Source organism: Oryctolagus cuniculus, chromosome 19 (assembly GCF_051225735.1).
Source record: "Oryctolagus cuniculus isolate XC-2025 breed Fujian yellow rabbit chromosome 19, ASM5122573v1, whole genome shotgun sequence".
Lineage (NCBI taxonomy): Eukaryota > Metazoa > Chordata > Mammalia > Lagomorpha > Leporidae > Oryctolagus > Oryctolagus cuniculus.
The window spans coordinates 32,909,491-32,925,705 of NC_142885.1; the positions used below are offsets into that span (position 1 = coordinate 32,909,491).

The window sequence follows — 16,215 nt, forward strand, 5'->3', positions numbered from 1 at the left end:
CATCAGAGGGAAAAAAAATTAAGTATCTCCACAAATGCATAAATATAAAATGCAGAAATTCAAGAAACAAGAATAAAGAAAATAACATGATGCCCCCGAAAAAAAAACACAACACTGCAATATTGGAAGGTGAAGAAATTCATAAAATTCAGGGAATATATTTCAAAAAATTAACTGTAGGCTTACTCAGAAGTAATCAGAAGCAAAACCACAAATTAAATAAATCCGTAACTGATATGCATGAAAATTTTCCCATGAAATTGAGATTTGAAAGAAAAATCAAAATTAAATATTAGAAATGAAGAGTACAATAGATCAAATTTAAAAAATGCGATGGAAAGCCTTAACAACAGACTCCATAAGGCAAATCTCTGTAAAATTAAGAGTAAAACAAAAAGAAGAAGAAATTAGAAAAATGTAAAATAGGGTTGGAGATTTATGGGATACTATCAAATGACGAATATATAGAGTCTTAGGGGTTACTGAAGGCATGGAGAGGGAGATTGGATTAGAAGGCCTTTTAGTGAAATAATTACAGAAAACTTCCCAAATTTGGAGAAAGAAAGTGATGTCCAAGTACAGGAAACACACAGCACTCTTTTTTTTTTTTTTTTTTTGTCAGGCAGAGTGGACAGTGAGAGAGAGAGAGAGACAGAGAGATAGGTCTTCCTTCTTCCATTGGTTCACCCAATAATGGCCACTGCAGCCAGCGCACTGCAGATGAGGCACCATGCTTATCTGAAGCCAGGAGCCAGTTCCTTCCCCTGGTCTCCCATGTGGGTGCAGGGCCCAAGCACTTGGGCCACCCTCCACTGCACTCCCGGGCCACAGCAGAGAGCTGGACTGGAAGAAGAGCAAATGGCACAGAATCCGGAGCACTGACCAGGACTAGAACACAGGGTGCCGGTGCCACAATGGGAGGATTAGCCTACTGAGCCATGGCGCCAGCCATACAGCACTCCTAATACACATGACCAGAAAAGACCTTCTCTACAACATATTGTGGTCAAATGCTCCACAGTAAAACATAAAGAAGACTCCAAAATGTGCTAAAGAAAAATATCAGATTACTATCAGAGTATCTCCAATTAGACTCACAGCTGACTTCTCATCAGGAATTACTACAAAGAGCTATAGCTCAACAAATCAGGAAACCTAGAAGAAAAACATTCCTGGACACACACAACCCACCAAAATTGACACAGGAACACACAAAAAAGCAACCATACCAATAAACAAAAAAGAAATTGAATCAGTAATGAAGATACTCCCAACAAAGAAAAACCTAGGATTGGACAGTTCCACTGCTGAATTCTATTAGACATTCAAAGAAGAACTAAAACCAATTCTTCTCAAGCTATTCAAAACAACTGAAAGAGAGGGAAGCCTTCCAAACTCCTTCCATGAAGACAGCATCACCTTAATTCCTAAATCAGAAAAGGATACAACAGAGAAATTACACACAAATGTCCCTGATAAGCACACAAAAAAAATCATCATCAAAATACTAGCCAATTGAATACAACAACATATAAGAAATGATCATTCATCTGGACAAAGGGGGTATTATCCCTGGTACAGCGATTATCAACATTCCCAAATCAATGTGATACACCACATTAACAAACTGAAGAACAAAAAACATATGATTATCTCATCATTAGCATGGAAAGCATTTGATAAAATACAACACCCTTTCATGATGAAAACCTGAAGCAAATCAGGTATAGAACGAGCTTTCCTCAACACAAGCAAGACAATTTATAACAAACCAATGGCCAGCATCTTACTGAATGGGAAAAGTCGTAACCATTCCCACTAAGATCTGGAACCAGAAAACGGTTGCTTCCCTCTCACATCACTGCTATTCAATACAGTCCTGTATGTCTGAGCAAGCGTCATTATGCAATACAAGAAATCAAAGGGGTAGAAATCAGGAAGAAGGAAGTCAAACTATCCCTATTTGCAGATGCCATGATTATGTATATAGAGGATCCAAAGACTCCATTCAGAGACTATTAGAACCCGTAGGCAGTCCCAATATGGCAGAGCAGGGAGGAGCTTACTGCTGTAGCCCAGGAGATTATAGTTTAAAAAATGTGGAGAGGGTAGTATCAGGGAAGAGTTAGGGAGAAAACGGCAGAGGAAAGTCTACCAAAATTAGAGAGACAGGGTGGACCTACGTGGCAGGCATGGACGCCCATGGCTCAGGACTCCAGCCTACCCAGCCAAGAGCCTATGGACCAGCACTGGAAAGTGAAGTGAGACCAGACCACAGCAGACCAGCCACTGCTGAAAAAGCTGCAGGAAGAGTCTAGAGGGAACCAGGCTTGGAGCCCCATGGGAGATACTGTACTAGACAAACTACAGGAAAAAAAGAAAAAGAATGGGATGGACACGTTTCTCTCTCCCCAATAACTTTACAACAGCATCCTGTAACATGTCAGTAGAGGTGTGTGATTTTGGATATACATCACAGGTGAGCCAGCTCGTGTCTCTACCCATCAATCAGCCAAGTGGAGACTCTTGATTCTGCTGGGGAGAACTAACAGGGGGCCGACAGCTTGTGACTGTGTGAGGCTTCTGTACTTGGACAGGGAAAAAACTGAGGGTGTGTGGGAGGACTCACAGTGTGGCTAGGACTTTCAGCAGTTACAATGGGAGACTCCATATGCTCAGGGTTTCCTGGTTACCTGTTAGAGATACTGTTAGGGAAACTGATCTTACACTGAGGAATGCACAGATCCTTTGTGTGACCCTTGGGACAGAGCGAATAAATGTAACACAAACTTGCGCATGCCCTTATCCCTGGAGAACTGAACAGAGCTCTTTGGCCAAACCCACTATAAGCCTCTAGATTTTCACTGAAAAGTAGACTTTCCACTATCTTCACAGTCATAGTCCAAAGATAAAAGTTGCCACACACCCCCCAAAAAAAGAGAAAGTGGAAACCAACAAGTATCTCCACAAATGCCAAACAATAAATGCACCAATTCTAGAAACAAGAATAGGAAGACAACATAATGTCACCAAAAGAATGTGATACTTTGGGGCCAGCACTGTGATACAGTGGGTAAAGCTGCATTTGCAGTGCCAACATCCCATATGGATACTGGTTCGAGTTCTGACTGTGCTGCTTCCAATCCAGCTCTCTGCTCTGGCCTGGAAAAGCAGTGCAATATGGTCAAAGTCCTTGGGCCCCTGCAGCCACATGGGAGATCCCCAGAAGAAGCTCCTGGCTCCTGGCTGCAGATTGGCATAGCTCCGGCCATTGCAGACAACATGGTAATGAGCAGCTGACAGAAGACCTCTCTCTCTCTCTGCCTCTCCTTCTCTCTCAGTAGTGCTGACTTTCAAATAAATAATAATCAAAGCTTAAAACAAAGAACATGACACTTCAATGCTAGATTGTGAAGATGATGAGATAGAAGAATTGAAAGAAATGGAATTCAAAAAATTGATCATAAGATTACAAAGAAGTAGTCTGGCACTGTGGCTCACTTGGCTAATCCTCTGCCTGCAGCGCCGGCACCCTGGGTTCTAGTCCCAGTTGGGGTGCCGGGTACTAGTCCCGGTTGCTCCTCTTCCAGTCCAGCTCTCTACTGTGGCCCGAGAGGGCAGTGGAGGATGGCCCAAGTGCTTGGGAGACCAGGAGAGAAAAACAGCTCCTGGCACCAGTGCAGCCTTGGCTATTTCAGGTATCTCAGAATTCAATCAGTGGATGAGATTCTTTCTCTAATTCCCATCCTCTCAAATAAATGAATAAAAATTTTCAAAAATTTCAAATTTTCAAAAAATGTTGACTTTATCCCCAGCCCATACTTTGCTTTGCCTAAGTGTTGATGGCACGTATAAATATAAAGCTTTACTATTTCAATTTACACTGGAAGAAGACACTACAGAAAAGGAAAGGAGGGGCTGGCACTGTGGATAGCAGCCTAAACCTTCACCTGCAGCACAAGTACCCCATATATTCATCAGTTCAAGTCTCAACTGCCCCACTTCCAATTCAGCTCCCTGCTGATGGCCTGCATAAAGGAGTGGAGGATGGTCCAAGAGCTTGGACATCTGCATGCCCATGCAGAACCGTGGGTACATGAGTAGGGACTCCTGGCTCCCAAGTTTGGCCTGGCACAGCTTGGGCCACTACAGCCATTTCAAGTGTGAACCAGCTGATGAAGGACCTTTCTATCTGTCTTTCCCTCTGTCTGTAACTCTGCCTCTCTAATAAACAGTTCTTTAAAAAAAACAGAAACAAACCAGCCATATGCTTCAGCAATCCCACCACTGGGTCTACACCCAAAAGAAATGAACATTATTCTATCAAAGAGATACCTCCACCACCATGTGGATTGCAATGTGGTTCACAGCAATCACAAGGAATAAACATGGATTTATTTATAAAGATTAAACAAAGATTTCTTTTTTTTTTTTTTTTCTTGACAGGCAGAGTGGACAGTGAGAGAGAGAGACAGAGAGAGAAAGGTCTTCCTTTTGCTGTTGGTTCACCCTCCAATGGCCGCCGCTGCAGCCGGCGCACCGCGCTGATCCTGGCAGGAGCCAGGAGCCAGGTGCTTTTCCTGGTCTCCCATGGGGTGCAGGGCCCAAGCACCTGGGCCATCCTCCACTGCACTCCCTGGCCATAGCAGAGAGCTGGCCTGGAAGAGGGGCAACCGGGACAGAATCCGGCGCCCCAACCGGGACTAGAACCCGGTGTGCCGGCGCCGCAAGGTGGAGGATTAGCCTATTGAGCCACGGCGCCGGCTCAGATTAAACAAAGATTTCTATCATCAGATGAATGCATAAGGAAAACATGGTATAGATATACAATGAAATGTATTTCAGGATTTAAAAATAATGAAATTTTATCAAGTGCATCAAAATGGAGTTACTGGAGGACTTCATCTTAGAGAAATCAGCCAGAAAAAGAAAAATACCCACATGTATTACCTTACATGTAAAAGTTAACTTTTTGAAAAAAAAAATCAAAACACAAAAAAAGAAATATAAATGTGAATGTGTATCACTACTGTCGCAAATATACTCCTATAAAACTTTGTTTGAAAACTGGACAAAACAATGGTTAAGAACAGAATACTGGATCTGGAATTATGGCATAGTAGGTTAAGCATCCATTGTAGTGCCGGCATCCCATATGGGCACCAGTTTAAGTCCAGCTGCTCCACTTCCAATCCTCTTCCTTGCTGATGGCCTGAGAAAGCAATGGAAGATGGCCCAAAGGCTTGGGCCCCTGCAACATAGTGGGAAAGATGGAAGAAACTCTTGGTTCCTGGCTTTGCACTGGGCCACCTCCAGACATTGTGGCCATCTGTGGAATGAGCCCATATTTATGGAAGACCTCTAACTCTACGCCTCCCTCTCTCTGTAACAATACATCTCAAGAAAACTAATGTTTTTTTTAAAAAAAATTAATTTCCTAAAATAAAAGATCATACTGCTCCAGTAGAACTTTATTCTTTGTACCTTTTTCCTATGAATATTATTGTTACCCTGAATATTACATGGATTATAATCATATCATGAAAAATAGATGAAAAGAGCAAAGGAAGGAGGGGAAAGGGGAAGAGAGGAAATTCTGGGTTTATTCTTAGAACTGTACCTACACAATTCATGAAATATGTTCTCTTTTCATTCATTTTAAAAACAATTGAAGGGGTAGGGGCTGTGTGGCAGTGTGTTAAATCCCAGGCTTGAAAGGTGAGCATCCCACATGGGCACAGGTTCTAGATCCCAATGCTCCTCTTCTGATCTAGCTCTCTGTTATGGCCTGGGAAAGCAGTAGAAGATGGCCCAAGTCCTAGGGCCCTGAACCCACGTGGGAGACCCGCAAGAAGCTCCTGGTTCATAACTTTGGACCGGCTCATTTATAGCCATTGTGGCCATTTGGGGAATGAACCAGCAAAGGGAAGACCACTCTCTCTACCTCTACACCTCTTTCAGTAATTCTGTCTTTTAAGTAAGTAAAAGTAAATCTTAAAAAAAATTTTGAAAAGAAAAAAGAATGTAGCATTAGGATAGTTGTAATGATCTGTGATTACTTTAAATTTAGGGTGTATGGGAAAAATGGTCATTTTTTCATTCCACTGATTATACTTGTTGCTTATATTCCCTATAAACTAGGGTTTCTGTTCTTCCCTTAATTTTATGAGATTTACTTTGTTTATTACAAAGACACTGTTACATACAGAGAGAGAGAAAGAGGGAGAGATCTTCCATCTGCTGGTTCACTTCTCAAAGGGCCAAAACAGCCAGGACTGCACCAAGATGATGACAGGAGCCAGGAGCTTTTTCCAGGTGTCCCACATGGCTCCTAAGTCACAAGCACTTGGGCTGTCCTCTGATGCTTTGGTGCTTTAGCATGGAGCTGGATCAGAAATGGAGTAGAGACCCGTGCTGTGGCATAATGAGTAAGGCCACCTCCTGCAGTGCCGGCATCCCATATGGGTGCCAGTTCAAGTCCAAGCTTTTCAACTTCTGATCCATCTCTCTGCTATAGCCTGGGAAAACAGTAGAAGATGGCCCAAGTCCTTGGGCCCCTACAACTGTGTAGGAAGACCCTGAGCAAGCTCCTGGCCCCTGACTTTGGATCAGTGCACCTCCAGTAGCTGTGGCCTTCCAGGGAGTGACCCAGTGGATGGAAGACCTCTTACTCACTCTCTCTACCTCTGCCTCTTTATAACACTGTCTTTGAAATGAATAAATAGATATTGAAAAAAAAGAAGTGGAGTAAATGAGATTTGAACCAGCACCTGTATGGGATGCCAAATATTGCCTCAACCCTACTTTTTGGTTACTGAACTTCTTATTTGGTAAAGCACTTAGCCTTTTACTAAAATGCAAATATAAAAACCATCCAAAAATGGATGAAAGGAAGGAAGTAAGGAAGGGAGGAACAAAGGGAGAAAGAAAGGAAGAGGTACACTGGGAAAGACAGTTTTGAAAGCAGAGCAGAAAAGGGAATGTCAGCCGGCGTCGTGGTTCAACAGGCTAATCCTCCGCCTAGGGGCACCCGCACACTGGGTTCTAGTCCTGGTCGGGGTGCTGGATTCTGTCCCAGTTGCCCCTCTTCCAGGCCAGCTCTCTGCTATGGCCCAGGAGTGCAGTGGTGGATGGCCCAAGTGCTTGGACCTTGCAAACCACGGGAGACCAGGAGAAGCACCTGGCTCCTACCTTCGGATCAGCGCAATGTGCCAGCCGCAGTGCACTGGCTGCGGCGGCCTCTGTAGGGTGAACCAGGCAAAGGAAGACCTTTCTCTCTGTCTCTCTCTCTCTCTCTCTCACTGTCCACTCTGTCAAAAAAAAAAAAAAAAGGAATGTCGTTTATTCTTAGAATTATTCTATAAAATATACCCAAGAATTATTTTAGCCTAAAAAACAAATACAGGCCGGCGCCGCGGCTCACTAGGCTAATCCTCTGCCTAGCGGCGCCGGCACACCAGGTTCAAGTCCCGGTTGGGGTGCTGGATTCTGTCCCGGTTACCCCTCTTCCAGGCCAGCTCTCTGCTGTGGCCAGGGAGTGCAGTGGAGGATGGCCCAGGTGCTTGGGCCCTGCACCCCATGGGAGACCAGGAAAAGCACCTGGCTCCTGGCTCCTGCCATCGGATCAGCGCAGTGCGCCGGCCGCAGCGCGCCGGCCGCGCCGGCCATTGGAGGGTGAACCAACGGCAAAGGAAGACCTTTCTCTTTGTCTCTCTCTCTCACTGTCCACTCTGCCTGTCAAAAAATAAAAAAATAAAAAAATAAAAAAAAAAACAAAAACAAAAACAGAAAAAACAAATACAAGTCGGCGCCGTGATTCAATTGGCTAATCCTCCACCCTTGAGGTGCCGGCACACCGGGTTCTTGTACCGGTTGGGTCACCAGATTCTGTCCCAGTTGCCCCTGTTCCAGGCCAGTTCTCTGCTATGGCCCAGGAGTGAGTGGAGGATAGCCCAAGTCCTTGGGCCCGGCACCTCATGGGAGACCAGGAGAAGCACCCGGCTCCTGCCTTCAGAGCAGCATGACGCGCCGGCAACAGCACGCCAGCCGCAGCGGCCATTGGAGGGTGAACCAACAGCAAAAGAAAGACCTTTCTCTCTGTCTCTCTCTCTCACTGTCCACTCTGCCTGTCAAAAATAAAAAAATAAAAAACCAAATACATCCACTGGAGACAACATCAATCTTTAATAGAAATTTATATAAAACAGGTAAGCACTCACATTTCAGGAAAATTAAATACATAAAATTTGCACATTCATAAAATTCTGTACATGGAAAATCCTGACTTTCATAAAAATGTAAGCTTGCATATCTTTCTGTAGAAATAACCTAAAAAGTAAGAGTATAAAGGCTATATAATTCAGAATAAGTGTGACTCAAAAATAACACTGCATTGTAAAGAATGACACATCCTATAAAGTAAAACATAAGGAAGACTTTGCATTCCTAAACAATGTGACAGTGTAAAACAAAAAGACATGGTTTGACAGATCATAAAATAAAGGAAATATCAGAGATGGAAAAAATCAAATGAGGAATAGCAAGTACTAGAAAGTATACATTGCAACATAAGGGGAAGATATTTCAAGAACTCCTACCTGGTAAAGTGCTGCAGGACTAAGTCATCCCCAGCCCCCAAACAGCAATCGGAACAAAAACTCCATGAAAGCAGAAGCTTTCACACAGAGCTGCCTAGAAGGATATGGAAAACATGCACCACGACAAAGCTGTGTGCAGTTCATCAAAATGTCTTGAAAGCAAACTCACAACCACTTCTTTCCACAAACTTTTCAAAGTACCTCATGTTGGCCCCTGCATTACATTAAATAACTAGAACAAATGCTGGCACATAACAGAAACATCTTTGAAAGACAAAGAAATACACCTTTACCAAGAGAGAGTCCTCTGCCCAAATTCAGATTCTATAAGCTGACCTCAAGCCACAAATTTCAATCCAGGCTAGATCAGGTTCTTGTCTTCCTAAGCACACACCAATCCAGTTTTCTCTCACATAAGCCTCTCTCCATCCCTGGTATTCCGGAGACTTTTGTTGAAGTTTCCTAATTAACCATGCACTCATACCACAGTCCCTAAGAGAGACCACACTATACCCCTCACCATTTTCTTACCCTCACTTTTCCTAAGGTCTGTCCCAGATCTAACACTTGGAGACTCCACCAGTTCTACTAGTAGACCTACCAGCTCCTCCCTATTACAACTCTACTGAAAGTCACCTGACCTCCTCCATACAATCCTTCCATTTCCCTGTCTATATCCAGGATGGCGATATACAGAAATTACCTGATTTCAGCTCCCAACACATTGCATGCCCCAGGTTCTTCCATGGCATCTAACAATCCAATCACACCACACAATTTACTTCCAATCCCATCATTCTTAGCCCCGAAATCTAAAACCCAAACTTTTATTAACACATCTCTCCAAACCAGACTTCTTGGGTTTTGTACTCTGACTCAACAGCACACACTTGTCCTCCAGGTCTCCCTCCCATTTCCTGCATACCCAAGTATTCCCCTATTACCATGTTTTTTGGCCCCTAGTGCTCTGCAGAGCCCTGGGGAACTCATTCTCCAACATACTACCCACTCCTGTTTCCATGCTCCCACACTCTGCTGAAGCCCACCAGGCCCCTGCATTTCTCCCCCTGCCTGTGGGGCTACCCCACATGACCCTCCCTGCCACAGGGTGGAAGTCTACATCGTGTCAGCCTGGGCTGCCCAACCCCTGGGAACGGGCTATCCCTTCCCTTCCCCTTGTGCACTCAGGACATGGACACAACTAAGGGGGCCACATATGCTCACCAGTTGCTTCTCTCCCGGAAGAAGGTCCAGCTGACATTGAGCAGGAAGCTGTGCAGTCTCCAGAACTGGAAGAACACCCGGCAGCTGAGCTTCAGCGTCCACTCTGGGTGAGTTTCACATCCGTGCTCTGTGGGAGGGAGCAGAGTAGACAGACATCCACTTCTTGGCTTCCTCACAATAGATCTGCTGCCCCCCCGTGCCTCCAAACCTGCAGATTTGGGGGGAGAATGCTGCTGGGTAGATGCCCTGGGCATCTCTGTCCCATAAGCTTAAATGCAGCAAATCCCTCCTGCACTCTCCAAGCCTACCATACTGCTGCAGCCTATAACACCTCTCTCTCTCTCCCTCTCTCTCTTGCTCACCTGTTCTCACAATGTTTCTCTCTCTGTAATTCTTGCAAAAATGCAATAAAGCTTTTTTTAAAAAAAAACACATTATCATCTCATTAGATACAGAAAAATAACCTGAAAAGATTCAATCCCATTCATTATTAAGAAAAAAAAAACCGCCACAAAGTAGGTATAAAAGGAATAGGTATCAAAATCATAAAGGCTATGTATGACAATTCGAAGCCAATGGCATGCTGGATGGGCAAAAAGTGAAAGCATTTTTGTCAAACATGTAACACAAGGATGTCCCCTTTTACCACTCTGACAGAATGCAGTACTGTAAATTTTCACAAGAGAAAGAAAGGAGTAGAAAGAAAGAAATAGTACCTAGATTATAAAAGAGAAATTGAAATTCTAAATGCTTGCAGGTGACATGCTATGGTACGAGAAAAAATGAAAACAATCCACCAAACACGCTGCTAGAACTGGTGAAACAATTAAGTGAAGTCACAGGTTACAAATAAGCATACTGTGTAAGCAGCAGTGTTTATTCCTTAATGATGAACTCACTGACACAGCAATCAAAAAAATCCCAAAGATAATAACAACAGAAATCAAATGTTTAAGACTAAATGTAACCAAAGAAGCCAAAGAGCTCTATCATGAAAATCGCCATACACTGATGAAAGAACTCACCAAGGACACAAAAAATGGAAAGATATCCCTTTTGGTGGATTTGAAGAATCAGTATAATTAAAATCTCTAACCCACCTAAAGCTACCTAAAGATTCAATTAAATTTGTATCCAAACGCCGATGACATTCTTTACAGAATTACATAAAACAAACCGAAAATTCATACAAAATCACACAAGATCCAGAATAGATAAGGTGTTCCTGAGAAAAAAGACAAAACAAAATTAGCCTAGATGCCTCACAACATCTGATTCAAAGTATTCTACAAATCTACACTAAACCAAATATCAAAGCACTTGCAGAAAAAGTGACACACAGACCAATGGAAGAAAACAAGGTGAGCTCCAATATTAATCCAAATATGTACAACACCAGATTTTTAGGATTCAGACTTATCCATTGGAGTAAGGAAAAACTCTTCAACAAATGCTGTTGGCAAAAATGGATGTATCTGTGTAGAACATCGAAATTAGATTCATAACTCCCATAAAATAGGAAAATCAACTCAAAACGGATCACAGACCTAAATCTATAACCCGAGACTATGAAGCTTTTTGAAGGTAATACAAAGAAAAGCTCGAAGGCACTGGAATAGGCAATGGCCCTTGCAAAAGACCCTCAAAGACCAGCAGAAAAATCAAAACTAAACAAATGGGATTAAATGAAATTAAAAGCTTTGCACAGCAAAGGAAGTCATCACAGATGGAAGAGACATACAACAGAATGAGCAGAAGATATCTGTCAGCTACCTATCTGACAAAGGATTAATATCAAGAATACATCTGCAACTTAGGAGGGAGCCAAGATGGCGGAATAGTGAGGGCGCGCACCGATAGTCCGGGAAAATTTAGTTTAATAAAAGGGGAGTTACGGTAGCCGCAGAAAAAAGAACCAGGAAAAAATTGCACGGGAATCCTGAATCGGAGGACCTACTGGGAGAACAAGGTCGCCCACCGCGCGGAAGCCAAGTCCTGGGACAGAGCCGCAGAAGCCCCAGTGCTCCAAGGGGAGTGCATGCCACACAGACAACAGCGGGGAGACTTGGGACGCTCAGGGCTCCGAGTCCACACGTCGGCGCTGGAAGGGGAGGTGAGCTCAATAACCCGAGACATTGGTGGGGAAACGGGGGTCAGAATCTAGAGGGGGGCCAGAAAGTGCAGCAAACTCACTACCGGAAAGAAGGAAAAAAAAGCTTCAGGGTTTCTCTTCCCCCTAACCTAGCAAAGGTTACAAGACTGGGAGGTTAGAAGAATTCCCAAGAGACAAAGAGCAGGCCTGCTCTCTGGATTTACATATCAATGGGGGAGAGCTAAGGAACTGAGTCACTACAATTCAGTAGCCTAGGCAACCCAGTGGGAGTCCAGAGGAGCCAAAGACTGGAAGCTAAATACCATCAATTCTGCACAGCCATGCCCTGCCATGTTACTTACCCCCTGAATAAATAAAATAAATAAATAAATAAAAAGAGAGAGATTTACCACGCATAACCTGAGGGTGTCACCTTTGCACACCCTTAACCTGGAAGAACCAGGCAGAGCTCTCAGGCCGCACCCATCTCAAGCCTCCAAGGCTCCTCCAACAGCAGGCAGTCCACTTAACACGGACACAGTATAAAAAAAAAAAAAAGAAAAAAAAAACGCACAGTGACGCAAGAAGAATTAACTATGCCGAGTAACAAACACAGAAATAGAGGGAGCAAGATCAACGATGACACTATGATGCCTCCAAATAAGCAAAACACCCCAAGCCAAGAGTATGAAGATGATGAGATAGAAGAAATGCAAGATACGGATTTCAAAAAATTTATGATAAGAACATTTAGAAGTTTTCAAAAGCAAATCCTTGAACTACAGAAATCCTTAATGGACAAGATTGAAAATCTCTCTCGTGAAAATGAAATTTTAAGGAAGAGTCAAAATGAAACTCAGAAACTAGTATAACAGGAAAGTGTTATAGTGAAGAGAAATCAAAATGAAATGAAGAGCTCAATAGATCAAATGACAAACACATTAGAAAGCCTTAAAAACAGAATGGGTGAAGCAGAAGAGAGAATATCGGACTTAGAAGATAGAGCACAGGAAAACATACAGTCAAACCAAAGAAAAGAAGAGGAAATTAGAAACCTGAAAAATATTGTTGGGAATCTACAGGATACTATTAAAAAAACCAACATTCGAGTTCTAGGAGTTCCTGAAGGCATGGAGAGAGAGAAAGGATTGGAAGGCCTTTTTAGTGAGATACTAGCAGAGAACTTTCCAGGTTTGGAGAAGGACAGAGATATCCTAGTACAGGAAGCTCATAGAACCCCCAATAAACATGACCAAAAGAGATCCTCACCACGACACGTGGTAATTAAACTTACCACAGTGAAACATAAAGAAAAGATCCTAAAATGTGCAAGAGAGAAACGTCAGATTACTCTCAGAGGATCTCCAATCAGACTCACAGCTGACTTCTCATCAGAAACCCTACAAGCTAGGAGGGAATGGCGAGACATAGCACAGGTGCTAAGAGAGAAAAATTGCCAGCCCAGAATATTATATCCTGCCAAGCTCTCATTTGTGAATGAAGGTGAAATAAAGACCTTTCATAGCAAACAGAAATTGAACGACTTTGTGGCCACTCGTCCGGCCCTACAAAATATACTTAAAGATGTGCTACACTCAGAAACACAGAAACACGGCCATCAATATGAAAGAAGGGAAAGAAAGAACACCTACCAGTAAAAGAGCATGGGAAGCTCAAAGCATATACTAGAAAATATTTCCGGGAAAATGGCAGGGCAAAGTCACTACGTATCAATAGTCACATTGAACATTAATGGTCTGAATTCTTCAGTTAAAAGACACCGTTTAGCTGACTGGCTCACAGAACACAACCCAACTATTTGTTGCCTACAAGAAACACATCTCTCTAACAAAGAGGCATGCAGACTGAAAGTGAAAGGTTGGAAAAAGATATTCCATGCCAACAGAAACCAAAAAAAGCAGGTGTAGCCATATTAATATCAGACAAAATAAACTTTAATACAAAAACTGTTAAGAGAGACAAAGAGGGACACTATATAATGATTAAGGGTTCAATTCAACAGGAAGATGTAACTATTATAAATGTATATGCACCTAATTACAGGGCACCGGTCTATTTAAAAGATATGTTAAGGGACTTAAAGGGAGATTTAGATTCCAATACAATAGTACTGGGGGACTTCAATACTCCACTCTCAGAAATAGACAGATCATCCGGACAGAAGATCAACAAGGAAACAGCAGATTTAATTGACACTATTGCCCAAATGGATCTAACAGATATCTACAGAACTTTCAACCCTACATCTACAGACTTCACATTCTTCTCAGCAGCGCATGGAACCTTCTCTAGGATTGACCACATACTAGGCCATAAAGCAAGTCTCAGCAAATTTAAAAGAATTAGAATCATACCATGCAGCTTCTCAGACCACAGCGGGATGAAGCTGGAAATTAGCAACTCAGGAAACCCCAGAAAGTATGCAAACACATGGAGACTGAACAACATGCTCCTGAATGAACACTGGGTCATTCAAGAAATCAAAAGAGAAATCAAAAACTTTCTGGAAGTAAATGAAGACAACAACACAACATATCAAAACTTATGGGATACAGCAAAAGCAGTATTGAGAGGCAAATTTATAGCAATAGGTGCCTATACCAAGAAATTGGAAAGGTACCAAATAAATGAGCTTTCAGCGCACCTCAAGGACCTAGAAAAACTGCAGCAAACCAAACCCAAATCTAGTAGGAGAAGAGAAATAATTAAAACCAGAGAAGAAATTAACAGGATTGAATCCAAAAAAACATTACAAAAAATCAGCCAAGCGAGAAGCTGGTTTTTTGAAAAAATAAACAAAATTGACACCCCATTGGCCCAACTAACTAAAAAAAGAAGAGAAAAGACCCAAATCAATAAAATCAGAGATGAAAAAGGAAACGTAACAACAGACACCACAGAAATAAAAAGAATCATCAGAAATTACTACAAGGACCTGTATGCCAGCAAACAGGAAAACCTATCAGAAATGGATAGATTCCTGGACACATGCAATCTACCAAAATTGAACCATGAAGACATCGAAAACCTAAATAGACCCATAACTGAAACAGAAATTGAAACAGTAATAAAGGCCCTCCCAACAAAGAAAAGCCCAGGACCAGATGGATTCACTGCTGAATTCTACCAGACATTTAAAGAAGAACTAATCCCATTTCTTCTCAAACTATTCAGAACAATCGAAAAAGAGGGAATCCTCCCAAATTCTTTCTATGAAGCCAGCATCACCTTAATCCCTAAGCCAGAGAAAGATGCAGCACTGAAAGAAAATTACAGACCAATATCCCTGATGAACATAGACGCAAAAATCCTCAATAAAATTCTGGCCAATAGAAAACAACAACACATCAGGAAAATCATCCACCCAGACCAAGTGGGATTTATCCCTGGTATGCAGGGATGGTTCAACATTCGCAAATCAATCAATGTGATTCACCACATTAACAGACTGCAGAAGAAAAACCATATGATTATCTCAATTGATGCAGAGAAAGCATTTGATAAAATTCAACACCCTTTCATGATGAAAACTCTAAGCAAATTGGGTATAGAAGGAACATTCCTCAATATAATCAAAGCAATTTATAAAAAACCCACAGCCAGCATCCTATTGAATGGGGAAAAGTTGGAAGCATTTCCACTGAAATCTGGCACCAGGCAGGGATGCCCACTCTCACCACTGCTATTTAACATAGTTCTGGAAGTTTTAGCCAGAGCCATCAGACAAGAAAAAGAAATCAAAGGAATACAAATCAAGAAGGAAGAAGTCAAACTATCCCTCTTTGCAGACGATATGATTCTGTACTTAGAGGATCCAAAGAACTCTACTAAGAGACTATTGGAACTCATAGAGGAGTTTGGCAAAGTGGCAGGATATAAAATCAATGCACAAAAATCAACAGCCTTTGTATACACAAGCAATGCCATGACTGAGAAATGGACAACTTAATACATTATCCCTCTTAGTAGTTTTTTTTTTTGTCTGCTCTACTTAATATGACTGGTTTAATTCTGTAATTATCACACAGTTATTCTTAAGTGTTGAAAATTAACTGAAATGTGATCCCTGTTAAACATAAGAGTGGGAATAAGAGAGGGAAGAGATGTATAATTTGGGGCATGCTCGGGCTGACTTGCCCCAACTGGTAGAGTTGGAAACATACCAGGGGATTCCAATTCAATCCCATCAAGGTGGCATGTGCCAATGCCATCTCACTACTGCAAGTGATCAATTTCAGTTCACAATTGATCATAATGAAAGGACTAAGAGTCAAAGGGAGC

General features: G+C 42.3%; 1 protein-coding gene across 5 annotated transcripts in view; it reads right to left on the reverse strand.

Annotated features, from left to right (window-relative positions):
• Window positions 1–16,215, reverse strand: part of LOC127489780 (uncharacterized) — a 133,177-nt gene that overhangs the window by 54,536 nt on the left and 62,426 nt on the right. For all 5 annotated transcript variants that reach the window (XR_016226135.1, XR_016226136.1, XM_089321534.1 and 2 more), the window contains one exon: window positions 9,822–9,948. The gene's annotated coding sequence lies outside the window, so the exon portion shown is untranslated. The remainder of the gene's footprint in view (window positions 1–9,821; window positions 9,949–16,215) is intronic.